Source organism: Schistocerca gregaria, chromosome 4, assembly GCF_023897955.1.
Source record: "Schistocerca gregaria isolate iqSchGreg1 chromosome 4, iqSchGreg1.2, whole genome shotgun sequence".
NCBI lineage: Eukaryota > Metazoa > Arthropoda > Insecta > Orthoptera > Acrididae > Schistocerca > Schistocerca gregaria.
The window spans coordinates 272,796,027-272,811,440 of NC_064923.1; positions in this window are offsets into that span (position 1 = coordinate 272,796,027).

Genomic DNA, 15,414 nt, shown 5'->3' on the forward strand with positions numbered 1-15,414 from the left:
TTTTTATGTAGGTGTAGAATGATGGATCTTGTAAGAGGTCCTTAATGTGTGTGTATGGTGTGTAGCGGTCTGCATCGGCGATGACGCGGAGGATTCTGGTTTGGAGTCTCTGATGTCGGTCTGCTGCCATAGACCAAAGTACCGATCTGTATAAAATACTTGGGACGATAAGTGACCTGTACAATCTTAGTTTCGTTTCAATGCTAAGTCCTCCACCTTTTAGGAGTGGGTATAGTTGTATAAAAGCAGTGAATCTGGATCTATCTATTTGCTTTGCGAAGGTTAGGCGTTTGTCTATTTCAATGCCGAGATATGTAGCTCAATTGCTCCATTCCATTTCTTTGTCAGCTACAGAAATCAGTCTATTTTGGGGAGTCATCTTCCTCGTGGACATAACTGCTAGGACTTATTCAGATTTATCTTTATTTTCCAAATGTTGCACCATTTTGCGATTTTGTCCAAGTGCTCCTGTAGCTTTCGTGCCATGAATTTGAGGTCGCTGCTGCTCCTGTAAACCGCCATGTCGTCGGCATAAAGCGCCATCTCACCACCTGCCAACTTCGGCACGTCATTGATGTATAGCGAGTATAATATGGAGCCAAGAACTGAGCCCTGCGGAACTTCTGCCACAGCATCCCTGATTGTGCTTCGATGTTTGTCGCACCTGACGTGGTAGTGCCTCCTCGTCAGAAAAGAGTCAGTCATGTTGATGATATGTCCAGAAATTTCTAACGGGGGTAACTTAGAGATTAAGACTTTGTGAAATGATTTCTCAATATCGAGAAAGAGTGCTCCTGTGCTGTTTCTGATGTCTCGCCCTGCATATGTATTCCACCAGATGCAGGGATTGATGGATCGTGCTGTGTCCATAGTGGAATCCAAATTGCTCAGGGATGATTGTATTATTGTCTTGTAGGAATTTGGATAGGGAGCTCAGGATCAAGCACCTTAGTACTTTCCCTAGAAAGCACAGATATGAGATGGGTCGTTAGCTCTGTGGAAGGATAAGATTCTTATTGGGTTTAGGTAGGGTTATGACCTGAGCAGTTTTCCAGGCTTTTGGGAAGTAGGTTAGGGAAATGCACTGTTTGTATAGTGCGGTGAGGTAGGTGATTCCGTTGGGAGGCAGGTATTTCAGGTATGAGACATCGACCTTGTCGGGACCGGGGGATTTGTTATTTCCTAAGTGTCTGATGTAGGCGACCATAAGTTGATCGGAAACAGAGGTAAATTCCGTATCTGGCCTCTTTTGCCTCAATTGAGCCACTCGTCCATTTATTATCTCTTCCTGCGCTGAGGAAGAGGATCATCTTCGATGACGAGAGTACGGAATTTTGACTCTTGACGACATCGCCAGTAATTCTGCCTTATCCTTGTCGTCATACACTTGCCCATTTGGACATCGTCGTGGCCCGTCCACCCTGGGAATAGCCTTCTGCGCTTTCGTGATTTTCCATACTTGGATCATGTCCTGTTCTGCATTTTGAATTTCTCTTCCCAGCAGAGGCCTCTGTGCTCTATCAGTATTTCCTTCACCTGGGCTCCAATCTGTCTAAGCAAACGACGATCGGCAGGATCGCGATAGCGTTGCCGGTCCTTCTTCACGCATCGCTTAGTGACTATCAGGTCCCAGATATCAGGGGGCAGACCCTTGGTGCCAGGTTCAGTGGCTAGCCTGGTGCTTGTCTCTCGAGAACAGGTTTTGAGGACGTTTGTGAAATTACTGCTGTATCCACCTTCCTTTCATTCAGCATTTGTGGAATGTCCTCCAGGTGTTTTTCTATCACAGTGGTATGTTGTTCCTAGTTAGTTTGATACGTTGTGTTTGCCATCTTGTGGACTGTGTCTTCGACATTGGCACATTCCAGGATAACTGGGTTGTGGTTTGAGTCCAGCTCGTAATGGACTGTTGTGCAGCCCTCCAAGGCAGGCCCCTGCACAAAAAGACTTCTAGAACGTCTGTTGCATGGTCAGAGTTGCAGGGGATGTGAGTAGGCTCGTCGGCAGCAATTATCCCCACTTGGGGATTGCTCTCGATAAACCTTCTCAATCTCCAACCGCCAGCATTTGTAGTGTTGCACCTCCAGTCCACACATCTGGAGTTCAAGCCCCCTGCTATTATGACTCTTTCGCTGATGGCGATAAAGCTCTGAAGGTCATGTGCACTGAAGTTACCATATGGAGGTTTATATGCCGAGACTATTTTAACTATCTGATTGCCGACTGTGGCAAAATTTGTCATATCGATTGTCTGGTAGCCGGCCAGCGTAGCCAAGCGGTTCTAGGCGCTTCAGTCTAGAACCGCACTATCGCTACAGTCGCAGGTTGGAATCCAGCCTCGGGCATGGATGCGTGTGATGTTCTTAGGTTAGTTAGGTTTAAGTAGTTCTAAGTTCTAGGGGACTGATGACCTCACATGTTAAGTCCCATAGTGCTCAGAGCCATTTGAACCAATTTTTGATTGTCTGGTGGCAAATCGTCCACTTCACAAGGACGGGGCTCCTCCGCCTGCGCGGTCTTGCCTGTCGGCCATGTGCATGGACATTTTCGCACCTTCAATCGATCGTTCGGCGTTAGATGCGTCTCCTGAATGCAGGCTATATCTATGGCGTGACGGTCTAGGAAAGATTGTAACTGTGGGATCTTTGAGGATATGCTGTCTGCATTCCATGTTAGTAGTTTGAGCTCTCCAGCTGTTTTCCTACCAGAGCTGTATATTGAAGAGTGTCATAGCTGCTTCAGCGATTACTAGCAGTTTTGCGTATCTATCTTTCGCATTTCGGACCGCCGCTATGGTCTCTCTCACCTTTTTGGACTACCGCTCCCGGGGTGAGCCCCACAAACAGCTTCCCAAAGTCTTTGAGTTCCCTCAAAAACTTCCGAGATCGTTGTCCGCGCTTCGCTCCGCCAGTGGCTGCTCCTTGCGCAGGGGCTGCAGTTTCGTTTGCCTGTTCCTGAACTGGCAGTGCGGTTGAAGCCTGTAGTGTAGGTGGGGAGGTGTTGATGGGGCTGAGGAGAGGGTCGTCTCCTGCATGGTCGCAGGCGATAAGGCGGACATAGAGTGGGTGGTAGGAACAGTCAAAGCTGCCCTGTTTGGTCGCATACCTGGGAAATCTCTTGCACGCAATTCGAAGTTTGGCTGTAGGCAGGATTGAGCATTTGATGCAGCTGTTGTTACTGGGCAGTTTTCCGCTGCCTCTGGTTTTGTACCAATTTTTGGTACACTTCACAGCCGCAGTAGTTAGCAGGGTGGGGGTCGTTAGAATTGGCACAGATTGGGGTTGGCACTCTCTGCTGCTTGCGTAGCTTGGTAAGGTGGGAGCCTGCACGTTTAACGCATCTTGGCTGCAAGTTCCAGTTGTTGCTAGAGTGATTAAAGTTCTGACACCTATGGCACTGTCCAGGACCTTCCAGTTTATCATATTGCTCTACTGCTAGTCGGAATCTCAGCAGCTATTGCAGTCTGAATACCCTTTAAGCAGCCTCATTGTTTTCCAACACTGCCAAGAAGCTCGGTGCCTTGTTGTGGCTGTGTATTACTTCTTGGGTCGGGGTAGGTTTTGGGAATTGGTGAATCTAATACACTATGAACCCTTCCTCTGTTAACTCATTTTTACCGCCTCCTCCTCAGCATGGATGGGTGAATGTTTTAGTGCTACTTCCAGAGCCTGTTTTGGATTGATAGGGTATATGTGGAACTCGATTTCTTTCTTTTCAAGTTCCGATTTAACCTTCTTATAGCCCTCTACATTCACCATCTGTATTTTGGTTGTCCTAGGGCGATATGCCGCCATCAATTTCCCATTTATCCCCGTTTGAGGAGTAACGAACTTCCCCTTACAACATAGGCGATGATTGGCGGTACTCGCTCCTTCCTCTTGAGCCTGTCTACATTTCGCTTTCTCTGCCCATGTCCTCATTCTCCAGGACTGAGAATGAGTTCGCGGTCGGTACATTAACGATAACCTGCTTCTATTGTTCGGTTTCCCCATCATTTTCCGACTCTCTCCTATCTGAGTCCAAGTAGAGTCTATCTGTACCCTAACTGGAACTACCAGAGCAGTCAGAGCACGCCTCCTCATGACTAGCCTTGTGTGTGTTAGCTGTTTGTGCGGCCCTACACTGGCTGCAGGTTCTCTGGCGAGAGCCGCAGCAGTCTAATGGTGAGAATTCCCTCGAACAATTCGTTTATGCCCTATTAGCAGTCAGTCAGTTTGTGGCGCCGTCATGGGACACTGGGCTCCGCTAATGGTTGGGGTAATGCAAGAGGAAACACCATCACTTCATTTATATGGAGCTCGCAAAACCAGATTCCATAAACTGATTTCCCACCGATTTTGCAAACCCACTTCGGTTGCAGGTTTCCAATTCTGCAGTCGATTTTCGCTCCGATGTAAATTTAACCAGTTTGAAAAACATGCTTTGAATTGAATTGGATTTATTTGCCTGTAGACAACTGTTGTGTTGTATAAGGCATTGTCATTTATTACATAATTATACAGTTGCTTATATAAATTATACAAAAGGTAGATACATAATTGTACATACATACATACCATACAAATGAGTATATAAAGGGTTAACATATATAATGTATTACATATCTATTGCATATCTTGTACTAATCCATAATAGATTTTGTTACATCAGTTGCACAGACAAATTTTGTTGTATGTCGTAAGTTACAATTTTTTTAGTTCACAATCACATTTATAATAAAAGAGCATCATTTTTGTTACATAAAAGAGCATCGAATTTTTCATTATATAAAAATCATATTTTTAGTTGCATAAAGGAGCATCATATTGTTTCACGATGTATGTATTCACCTGCACTATAGAATGCTTTCTCTTTCAGCCATTTCTCTACAACCATTTTAAATTTATTTTCATGCGATTCCCTTGTGCCATGCGATATATTGTAGTGTTAAAAAATGATAGGCCAGCATGTACAAAATTATTTTGGACTTTATTCAAACATGTCCAAGGAATGTGTTATAAGTTACTGTTTCTGGTTTCATATGAGTGCACATCTGACCTGCTTTCATACATGTGGTCATTCTGTTTGGCTTGCATAAGTGCTTTGAATGTGTAGACTGGAGACTGTAGGCAATTTGTGCTCAATAAAGTACTATCTGCAAGAAGTTAATTTGCTCGAATCAAAAATACATCTAATGGCTTTCTTCTGCCAGAGGAAGATATGTTTTGCGCCTGTAGATTTTCCCCAAAGAAGAATTCCACAATGCAAATGTGTATGGAAAAAGGCACGCGCTCCTTAATGACACAATTATTAAGTTTTCTAATGAGATATAAAACTTTTGCCAACTTACTACACAGTTCCTCTGTGTGAGTATTCCAGCATAATTTAGTATCTAGACATATGCCGAACAATGTTTGTGTTTATTTGGTCCAATATTAATATTTCTAAGGGAAAAGAGGACGTGTCCAGTTTTGTTTTTAATTAATGACAGTCTATTTTCACAGAAACAGTCAGCTGCCTTTTCCATCATTGAGTTGTTCATTTGTCTAACATTAGCGTCACTACGTAGCGTGATAAACGTTGTGTCGTTGGCATACATTACAGGCATACATTGGGCTGCCAGGTACCGTTATGTTTTTTTCAAAAAATCGGCTAATATGGACGGAGTGGATGCTTGTACAGTAAAGGTTTTGCAGAAATATTAGACTGAAGCTATTTTACACATAGTCTAACTGAAGAGAAATGGCGAATGCTGTCTAAATCATAAGCTGCATCAGCTGTTTTCCAGGCGCAATATTTAACTGGGCTAGAAAATCCGACTCAGACCTTAACATGTAAACACAACAGCAAAAAACGGTTTCCGAATTTCGGTTTTCGTCTTTCAGAAGATATGTCACATGTAAACATAGTGATGAAAGTGCATACAAATAAGTTCACACGTGCAACAAAAGTGGCATCAAACCAATTACATGTGTGAACTGCCAGTTTTTATTGGCGCAACTTTGTCATACCCCAAGAAATTCAACTTAGTTGTACTTTGTTGCGCTAATTTCCTTACAGCACTGCTGCCTGGTGGCAGTATTTCGAAACATGAGCATTCTGTTGCAGTTATCAAGGAGCAATTGCTGTTCATTTTAGTACTTAAAAAAGGGAAAACAGTAAGCAGAATACGTTCGCATCTTCTGGAACTATAAGAAGAGCAATCTACGTTTGATTTTCGGCAGCAGTGTGTGTGTGTGTGTGTGTGTGTGTGTGTGTGTGTGTGTGTGTGTGAATGTGTATGTGTGTGTGTGTGGACAATATGAGCAAACCACTTTCATATCACACAATCTTAAAATTTTTTTGATGAATAAATAAACTTAATATAGGTAACCAAAAATGTGAGTCATACAAACTTCATGTTTTGTGAGACCATGCATTTTATAAAATGTGGATTATAAGAAGGAAATAGCTTCCAAGTGTGTTGTGACTGCTGTTAAACTTAAAATTAATTATTGGCTGGTTTATGATATGGGAGAGGGAACCTAACAGCGAGGTCATTGGTCCCACTGAATTACGTAACGATGGGGGAGGAAATCGGAGGTGTCCTATCAAAGAAATCATCAAAGCTTTTGCCTGAAGTAATTTAGGGAAATCGCAGAAAACCTAAATCAGGATGACCGGACACAGGTTTGAACCATCAGTGTACCCAAGCCTACTACGGTCAAAGAATTAAGAAGATACCTAGGCATGTTAAATTTTTACAGAAGGCATCTACCACGGACAGCTGAACAGCAGGTACCGTTAAACGCGTTATTAGCTGGCCCAAAGGTTCGCAGCAATGCAACTATACAATGGAATGAGGAATCTGATGCAGCATTCGAAGTGACACGTCAGAGCCTGGCACACCCTAAACTAGAAGCACCTTTGCAACTGGTGGTGGACGCTAGCCAGTTTTGTGTTGGTGCAGCGCTGCAACAATTGGTGGATGGCGCATGGCAACCTCTGGCATACTATTCGCACAAGTTGTCACCAGCACAACAACGCTGGAGTGCTTACGATAGAGAACTTTTGGATATATATATATAGCGATCAAACACTTCAGAGCACAAGTCGAAGCTCGTGATTTCGAAGTTTTTACCGATCATAAGCCCTTGACTTACGTATTCAACAAGAACAGTGACAAATGCTCTCCAAGACAGTATTCTCAATTGGAGTTCATAAGCCAATTCACCACAGACTTGCGCCACATCTCAGGTTTAACTAACGTGGTAGCTGATTGTTTGTCAAGAGTGTCCAGTATAACACAGCCTGTAACTGTGGCAGAACTAGTAAAAGCCCAGCAGGGAGATGATGAGCTAAATACCCTGTTGAGTGACGACAACACGGCGTTGAAGTTACAGCTAGTTGACGTGCCTGGGGAAGACGTACGACTACATTGTGACGTACAACATGGCCGATCACGGACTTATGTTCCAATCACACATCGCAGAAGAATGTTTGACTGTCTCCATGGCCTATGTCACCCTGGTGTTGGAGCAACTACCAGACTGGTGTCCAAAGGATTTGTATGGCCAGGAATAGACCGTGATTGCCGTAACTGGACTAGATCTTGCCCACGCTGTCAGCCAAATGCAAAGTGAGTAGACGCATGCGCCTTCCAATCGGACAGTTCCTGGATGTCAAGGAACGCTTCTCGCACATCCATTTGGACGTCGTAGGACCTCTTCCACCATCAGATGGTAATCGCTACATGCTAACAATCATTGACAGGTATACACACTGGCCGGAAGCAATACCGACCGATAACATCTCGGCGAAAAAACTGGCAACGGCATTCATGTCAACTTGGATATCGAGGTTCGGCTACCAACTTCTGATAGAGGACGACAGTTTGAATCAGAACTATTCGCTCAGTTAGCAAGATTTTGCGGTTACTGCCATCATCGCACCACCGCCTACCATCCGGCACGCAACAGGATGGTAGAAAGATGGCACCGTACCTTAAAAGCAGGCCTCATGTGCCACAGTACTAAATGGACGGAAGCATTACTCATTGTACTGTTAGGTATTAGGACGATCTTTAAACCTGATATGGACGCCTCCCTGGCAGAGTTGGTCTACGGAGAAACAATACGTCTGCCCGGAGAGTTTGCTGACGACTCAGGCGTACCGAATGCAGATGACCAGTCAGAATATTTACAAGGATTGAGAGAAACGATCAAGAAAACCAAACCTGCGAAAGTGTCCAGACATGGAGCCCCGGTAACATTCATGCACTACGATTTAAAAAATTGCACGCATGTATTGTTACGCACAGATGACGTCAAACCACACACCCTAGACGTAGTACTGAATGGGAAACAAGCCACCATATCGCTAAGTGGAGTGAAACCTGCTTATATACTTCAAGACACTCCGTCGATATCAGCGTCGCGCAGCGATCTGCACAAGACAACGATGCAGAACCCCACTCCGCTACCTCCGCAGTCAATAAAGAAGCAGCCTCGATGCACCACGCGTTCTCGCAAACAAGTGCACTTCCCTGCCCGCTACAGAGAGGAACATCCGAGCTATGCTCTCACCAAGAGGGCTCATGTGGCGACTACCGCACACGTCGATCGCAGCCGACGCGTAAAATTCGCCAACCACAAAGACTCCACAGTTCGCACGGGAGTCACAGAGAAGAGAGCCGTCAGCTGTGATTCTCATACCTGCCTTCTTTACTGTTTGTTGTGTATTCTCTTTTATGTATTCTCTTACTTGACAACCTGTTATATGTGAAAGAAATGAAAAAGAAACTTGAGTTCAGACTCCGTTAGTTTCCGATTTCTAACTGTGTTTGCGTGGGTACACACATACTTACGCAACATTATAATTACGGCGTAACTTATGGTTGCAATAAAGAAAGCAATGAGTTATTTTTTACTCCACTATACCGTATTTTGCTCTGCGATTTTCCGCCAAACATGATTAAAGACGCCAGAGTACAAGAACATATGTATTTTCACATGGTTTACCAGAATATCATACCATTTTCTCGATACTTTTCGATATCAAGTACATATATCACTTGCATAGCAGCATCGCTTGCATAGTATAATTCCAAAGATATAGACTGGAAATTACTTCTCTAGAAACCCGAACCTTTAGCGAGGTGGAGCGTGCTGTAAATCACTGTGTAACTAGAAACGTATCTCGTCTGCGAAGACCTTTACATGATAACTACACTCCTGGAAATGGAAAAAAGAACACATTGACACCGGTGTGTCAGACCCACCATACTTGCTCAGGACACTGCGAGAGGGCTGTACAAGCAATGATCACACGCACGGCACAGCGGACACACCAGGAACCGCGGTGTTGGCCGTCGAATGGCGCTAGCTGCGCAGCATTTGTGCACCGCCGCCGTCAGTGTCAGCCAGTTTGCCGTGGCATACGGAGCTCCATCGCAGTCTTTAACACTGGTAGCACGCCGCGACAGCGTGGACGTGAACCGTATGTGCAGTTGACGGACTTTTGAGCGACGGCGTATAGTGGGCATACGGGCGGCCGGGTGGACGTACCGCCGAATTGCTCAACACGTGGGGCGTGAGGTCTCCACAGTACATCGATGTTGTCGCCAGTGGTCGGCGGAAGGTGCACGTGCCTGTCGACCTGGGACCGGACCGCAGCGACGCACGGATGCACGCCAAGACCGTAGGATCCTACGCAGTGCCGTAGGGGACCGCACCGCCACTTCCCAGCAAATTACGGGACACTGTTGCTCCTGGGGTATCGGCGAGGACCATGAAGCTGGGCTACGGTCCCGCACACCGTTAGGCCGTCTTCCGCTCACGCCCCAACATCGTGCAGCCCGCCTACAGTGGTGTCGCGACAGGCGTGAATGGAGGGACGAATGGAGACGTGTCGTCCTCAGCGATGACAGTCGCTTCTGCCTTGGTGCCAATGATGGTCTTATGCGTGTTTGGCGCCGTGCAGGTGAGCGCCACAATCAGGACTGCATACGACCGAGGCACACAGGGCCAACACCCGGCATCATGGTGTGGGGAGCGATCTCCTACACTGGCCGTACACCTCTGGTGATCGTCGAGGGGACACTGAATAGAGCACGGTACATCCAAACCGTCATCGAACCCATCGTTCTACCATTCCTAGACCGGCAAGGGAACTTGCTGTTCCAACAGGACAATGCACGTCCGCATGTATCCCGTGCCACCCAACGTGCTCTAGAAGGTGTAAGTCAACAACCCTGGCCAGCAAGATCTCCGGATCTGTCCCCCATTGAGCATGTTTGGGACTGGATGAAGCGTCGTCTCACGCGGTCTGCACGTCCAGCACGAACGCTGGTCCAACTGAGGCGCCAGGTGGAAATGGCATGGCAAGCCGTTCCACAGGACTACATCCAGCATGTCTACGTTCGTCTCCATGGGAGAATAGCAGCGTGCATTGCTGCGAAAGGTGGATATACACTGTACTAGTACCGACATTGTGCATGCTCTGTTGCCTGTGTCTATGTGCCTGTGGTTCTGTCAGTGTGACCATGTGATGTATCTGATCCCAGGAATGTGTCAATAAAGTTTCCCCTTCCTGGGACAATGAATTCACGGTGTTCTTATTTCAATTTCCAGGAGTGTAGAAAAAAATAGAGGAGATTGATATTTCCAATCGCGAATATCGATGTCGGTGATATAACAGATTCCAGATCATCCTTATAATTTACAAAGTCAACTAAGGAGTTTATCATGTCTAGAGAACTAGAAAATGTGTCTTCCACCCGTCTTTCACCTGCTAGATGCACACAACATACACCAAATAAAGACGAGAAATATGCAGAAACAGTCTACTGGACAATTTACATTGGAGGGAATAATGGTCCAGTGCAAACAGACGTCCATGTTGAATCTTCTCAAATTTCCATGGGTAACCAATGCGACCACGAAGGCTAGGACGACATGTTTAGGTCAGCTATATTCCTGAACCCAAACAGCCTTTTCCATTCAGACAATTCCTGCCATTGGCCAGAAACATGAATCATTCCGCTGTGCGCCACACAGTTCCAGATAGAATCGTCCTCGGAAACTGGCTGCATATGTATTTGATCGCTATACTTACAATATTACGATTGTGGTTTCAATTGGACAACATTCGACAATAAGCGAAGTATCGGAAATATGCCCTGCTGATGGCTGTTGTGGCTCTGGAAGTAGAAATATTTGCACCATTCTTATGACTTGACAAACTTTTCTTAGTAAAAGGAAATCTTCCATTCCCTTTGCTATTGCAGTCTTCCACGTCATATCCATACCTTCCTTACAACTGGACATAGTCATTTTCTTTGGACGTCTTGGAACACAAACACACACTTTATAAGCCTTTATAAGCTCAAAGTGAACTTATCACGCATCCCCTAGTACTAAGTATAATACTTCGCTAATAAATGATTGCTGGCGATAATAAACAATACTGTGCGAAAATCAGCGATGGTTGGACATGTCTCATAAGTTTTTCCTGTGAGTGGTACCACTGTGTCTTAGAAAGAGAGACGTAATCGTCTTACAAGCTGTCATACGTTAAAAACACAATCGTAATGACCATATTACTGTCACAATCGGTGTTTGTTCTACATGTGCTCACTACAATCCCTAACAATATCCATGTTAAAAACTATATAAGCCTTATAAATCGAGGTATGGCATTACCTCCAAATGAAGTGGTATTTCCAGACAAATACTGTGACATTGAATATAGACAGTGAACGTCGGAGTGTATTTTATCAGGCCAACTATGCTATTACACGTCGCTGACAGTGTAAATGCGTAATAAAATCACTGAATTTAAAAAGTGATTTAGGTAAGGAACTCGGTATGAAGCTGGTATTTGCATCTCCCTCATGCTGCCGCTAGATGTTTCTCCAGTACTTGTAACGCATTCTGTGTGGATGCGATGTCAGAGGTTCTGTGATGTATCCACTGGCTTATAGGCGATGGTTGATTGAGAATAATCACAAAAAGTAGATGGTGTGCTGATTGAGGACATAAGAAATGTACACAGTCTTTGCAGGTCTCTAGTGCTACACTTTTCGGTAGTAATGCTGTCTGCCATTTGGAAGCAAGTCTTTGCATTCAACCAGATGCCTGCATTGGATCCTGTGGAGAGGTCTTTTAATGATTACAGACACTAGTGAATCATATTTCTGGCACTCTCATATCTCCAAATGGCCACCTTTTTCGAACTTATCTGCTACAGTAAAATTCTAATATGGTTTTAGATAGTCCCTATGAATCTCGTAACTGCTTCTCAGACTCTGCACTGCCATGCCTGCAGCTTTGTACATATGATCGTTTCAGTTTAAGTTGGAACTGAGCAGAAGTCGGAGAGAGCTGTTCAACCACATTCTGCAGCTGGTCTAGAAACAGGATAAGCTGAGTTAGTGCGACAGGACCGTGTTTTGACCATTCGATGGAAATGGGAACATGTTGTCACAGCTCTGCCAACTGTGTACAATGTGTAAGATCAGCACAAAACCAAGCCTGCTCCTGCAACACGAGGTAGTATAAAGACAGTATGAACAGTTATGGTGGTGTTTCTTATTAGGAAAATTAGGAACACTCAACATCATACAGGTACTGCAGTCAGAAGCAGGGTCCATTGACGTCTATCACTCCAACAATATATCATCGCTATTCTGTACCATCCATCAGAAAAAAATTACGACCTATGAAAGCTCTGCTAACTTTATCCGATAGAGAACTTGATAAGATTTTTACCACATCTCTCTCTCTTTCTTCTGGTATATCGAAAACAAATACCATCTGCTTGCTGGCATCGAGCACATGCAGCAATCCTATGAAATATACAGGTATTGATCCACTGGAGCAGGCTGCCAGTGATAGAAGTCGCTTGCTCAGACCAGTACAAAGTGTCCACGCCCATACTGTAGGAGGAGGAGGATGACCGTATTCCACAGACTATACTGTCAGTCGCAAGAGACTCCCTGAGTCGCTGTTTGAAACACTGTTTTTTTCCTGCTGTAACAAGCTTTCCATACTGCCATACATTCTGAATTTTCTGCCACGACTCCGGGGTCTGTGTCGGGTTCTAAACTAACATTAACACGTTCTGATCCATTGCATCTCACAGAAAACTAGACGTCGCCTGATGTAAACCATATTGTTGCTGCTGCTGCTACCACAAAACACATACACACACACACACACACACACACACACACACACACACACACACACACACACACATGAATTATTTTAAATAAAATACAGTCACAGCGTAAGGAAATTGGAAGAGTTTTTTGATGTTGTGGAGCATTTCCAAACTGCTGCCCAACAGTGATTCACAACAACCACATTTAAAATCACGTGTCATAGTGACAGGATAGCTGATGGACCTATGTTCCATTTCGATTGATTCCTCACATTACAGTTATGTATGCGATCACTGTTTTGGTGCTAGCTGTCCACAGAAGGTACTACCCTTCCATCAAGACTCTTTCTCCATCTCAAACATATGACGTCAGTCAGTCATTATGTGATAATCAACAGTGTACTAGTGGATGGATGGGATGGAAAAGACACTGATGATGTACTGCAATAATAAGCATCACAGTTGATAGTGCAAAGAATTTTAAGAATTTTACAGTAATTCCAACACCGACCAACGATGGGACAGCATGCTTCCCAGTTTCAGTATCATTGCTAAACCAGCTCTCCTCTACATTACGAGTACCATTGCGAATGTAGGTAGATGACTGTGCAGTACGTTCATTCATTGTTAATTCTCGAATATATACATCATCAAAATATACCAGACAGCAATCTACATTTTTGTAACACCTCGACCATAATGCGCACTTTACGATCTTTCTCTATGTGCATGAGAGTCACAGGGCTTCCTCGCATTCTTAGTATGAAGTTAGAGACTCAAAGATTGCCTCACACTGTCTTTGACCAACCCACTCTGCATGTCGAGGAGGTTAGCACCTCTTATCGGCGTTGTGTGCATCTAGCAGGTGAAAGACTGGTGGAAGACACGATTGCTGTTTCTCTAGACATGAGAAACACCTTGAGTTGACTTTGTAAGTTATAAGGGTGATTTGGAATCTGTTATATCACCGATATCCGTATTCGCGATTGGAAATATCAGTTTCCTCTATTTTTTCCAATTTTCTCATAGAGGTCTTTGCAGATGAGATACGTTTCTAGAAATTCAGTAATTTACAGCATGCTCCACCTCGCTAAAGTTTCAGGTTTCTAGAGAAACAATTTTCAGTCTATATCTTCGGAATTAAACTGTGCAAGCGATACTGCTATGGAAGTGATATTGTTGTTGTTGTTGTTGTTGTTGTGGTCTTCAGTCCTGAGACTGTTTGATGCAGTTCTCCATGCTACTCTATCTTGTACGAGCTTCTTCATCTCCCAGTACCTACTGCAACCTACATCCTTCTGAATCTGCTTGGTGTATTCATCTCGTGGTCCCCCTCTATGATTTTTACCCTCCACACTGCCCTCCAATACTAAATTTGTGATCCCTTGACGCCTCAGAACATGTCCCACCAACCGATCCCTTCTTCTCGTCAAGTTATGCCACAAACTTCTCTTTTCCCCAATCCTATTCAATACTTCCTCATTAGTTATGTGATCTACCCATCTAATCTTCAGCATTCTTCTATAGCACCATATTTCGAAAGCTTCTATTCTCTTCTTGTTCAAACTATTTATCGTCCATGTTTGACTTCCATACATGGCTACACTCCATACAAATACTTTCAAAATGACTTCCTGACACTTAAATCTATACTCGGTGTTAGCAAATTTCTCTTCTTCAGAAACGCTTTCCTTGCCATTGCCAGTCTACATTTTATATCCTATCTACTTCGACCATCATCAGTTATTTTCCTCCCCAAATAGCAAAACTCCTTTACTACTTTAAGTGTCTCATTTCCTAATCTAATTCCCTCAGCATTACCCAACTTAATTCTACTACATTCCATTATCCTCGTTTTGCTTTTGTTGATGTTCATCTTATATACTCCTCTCAAGACACTGTCCATTCCATTCAACTGCTCTTCCAAGTCCTTTGCTGTCTCTAACAGAATTACAATGTCATCAGCGAACCTCAAAGTTTTTATTTCTTCTCCATGCATTTTAATACCAACTCCAAATTCTTCTTTTGTTTCCTTTACTGCTTGCTCAATATACAGATTGAATAACATCGGTGAGAGGCTACAACCCTGCCTTAGTCCCTTCCCAACCACTGCTTTCCTTTCATGTCCCTCGACTCTTATAACTGCCATCTGGTTTCTGTACAAATTGTAATTTGCCTTTCGCTCCCTGTATTTTACCCCTGCCGCCTTTAGAATTTGAAAGAGAGTATTCCAGTCAACATTGTAAAAAGCTTTCTCTAAGTCTACAAATGCTAGAAACATAGGTTTGCCTT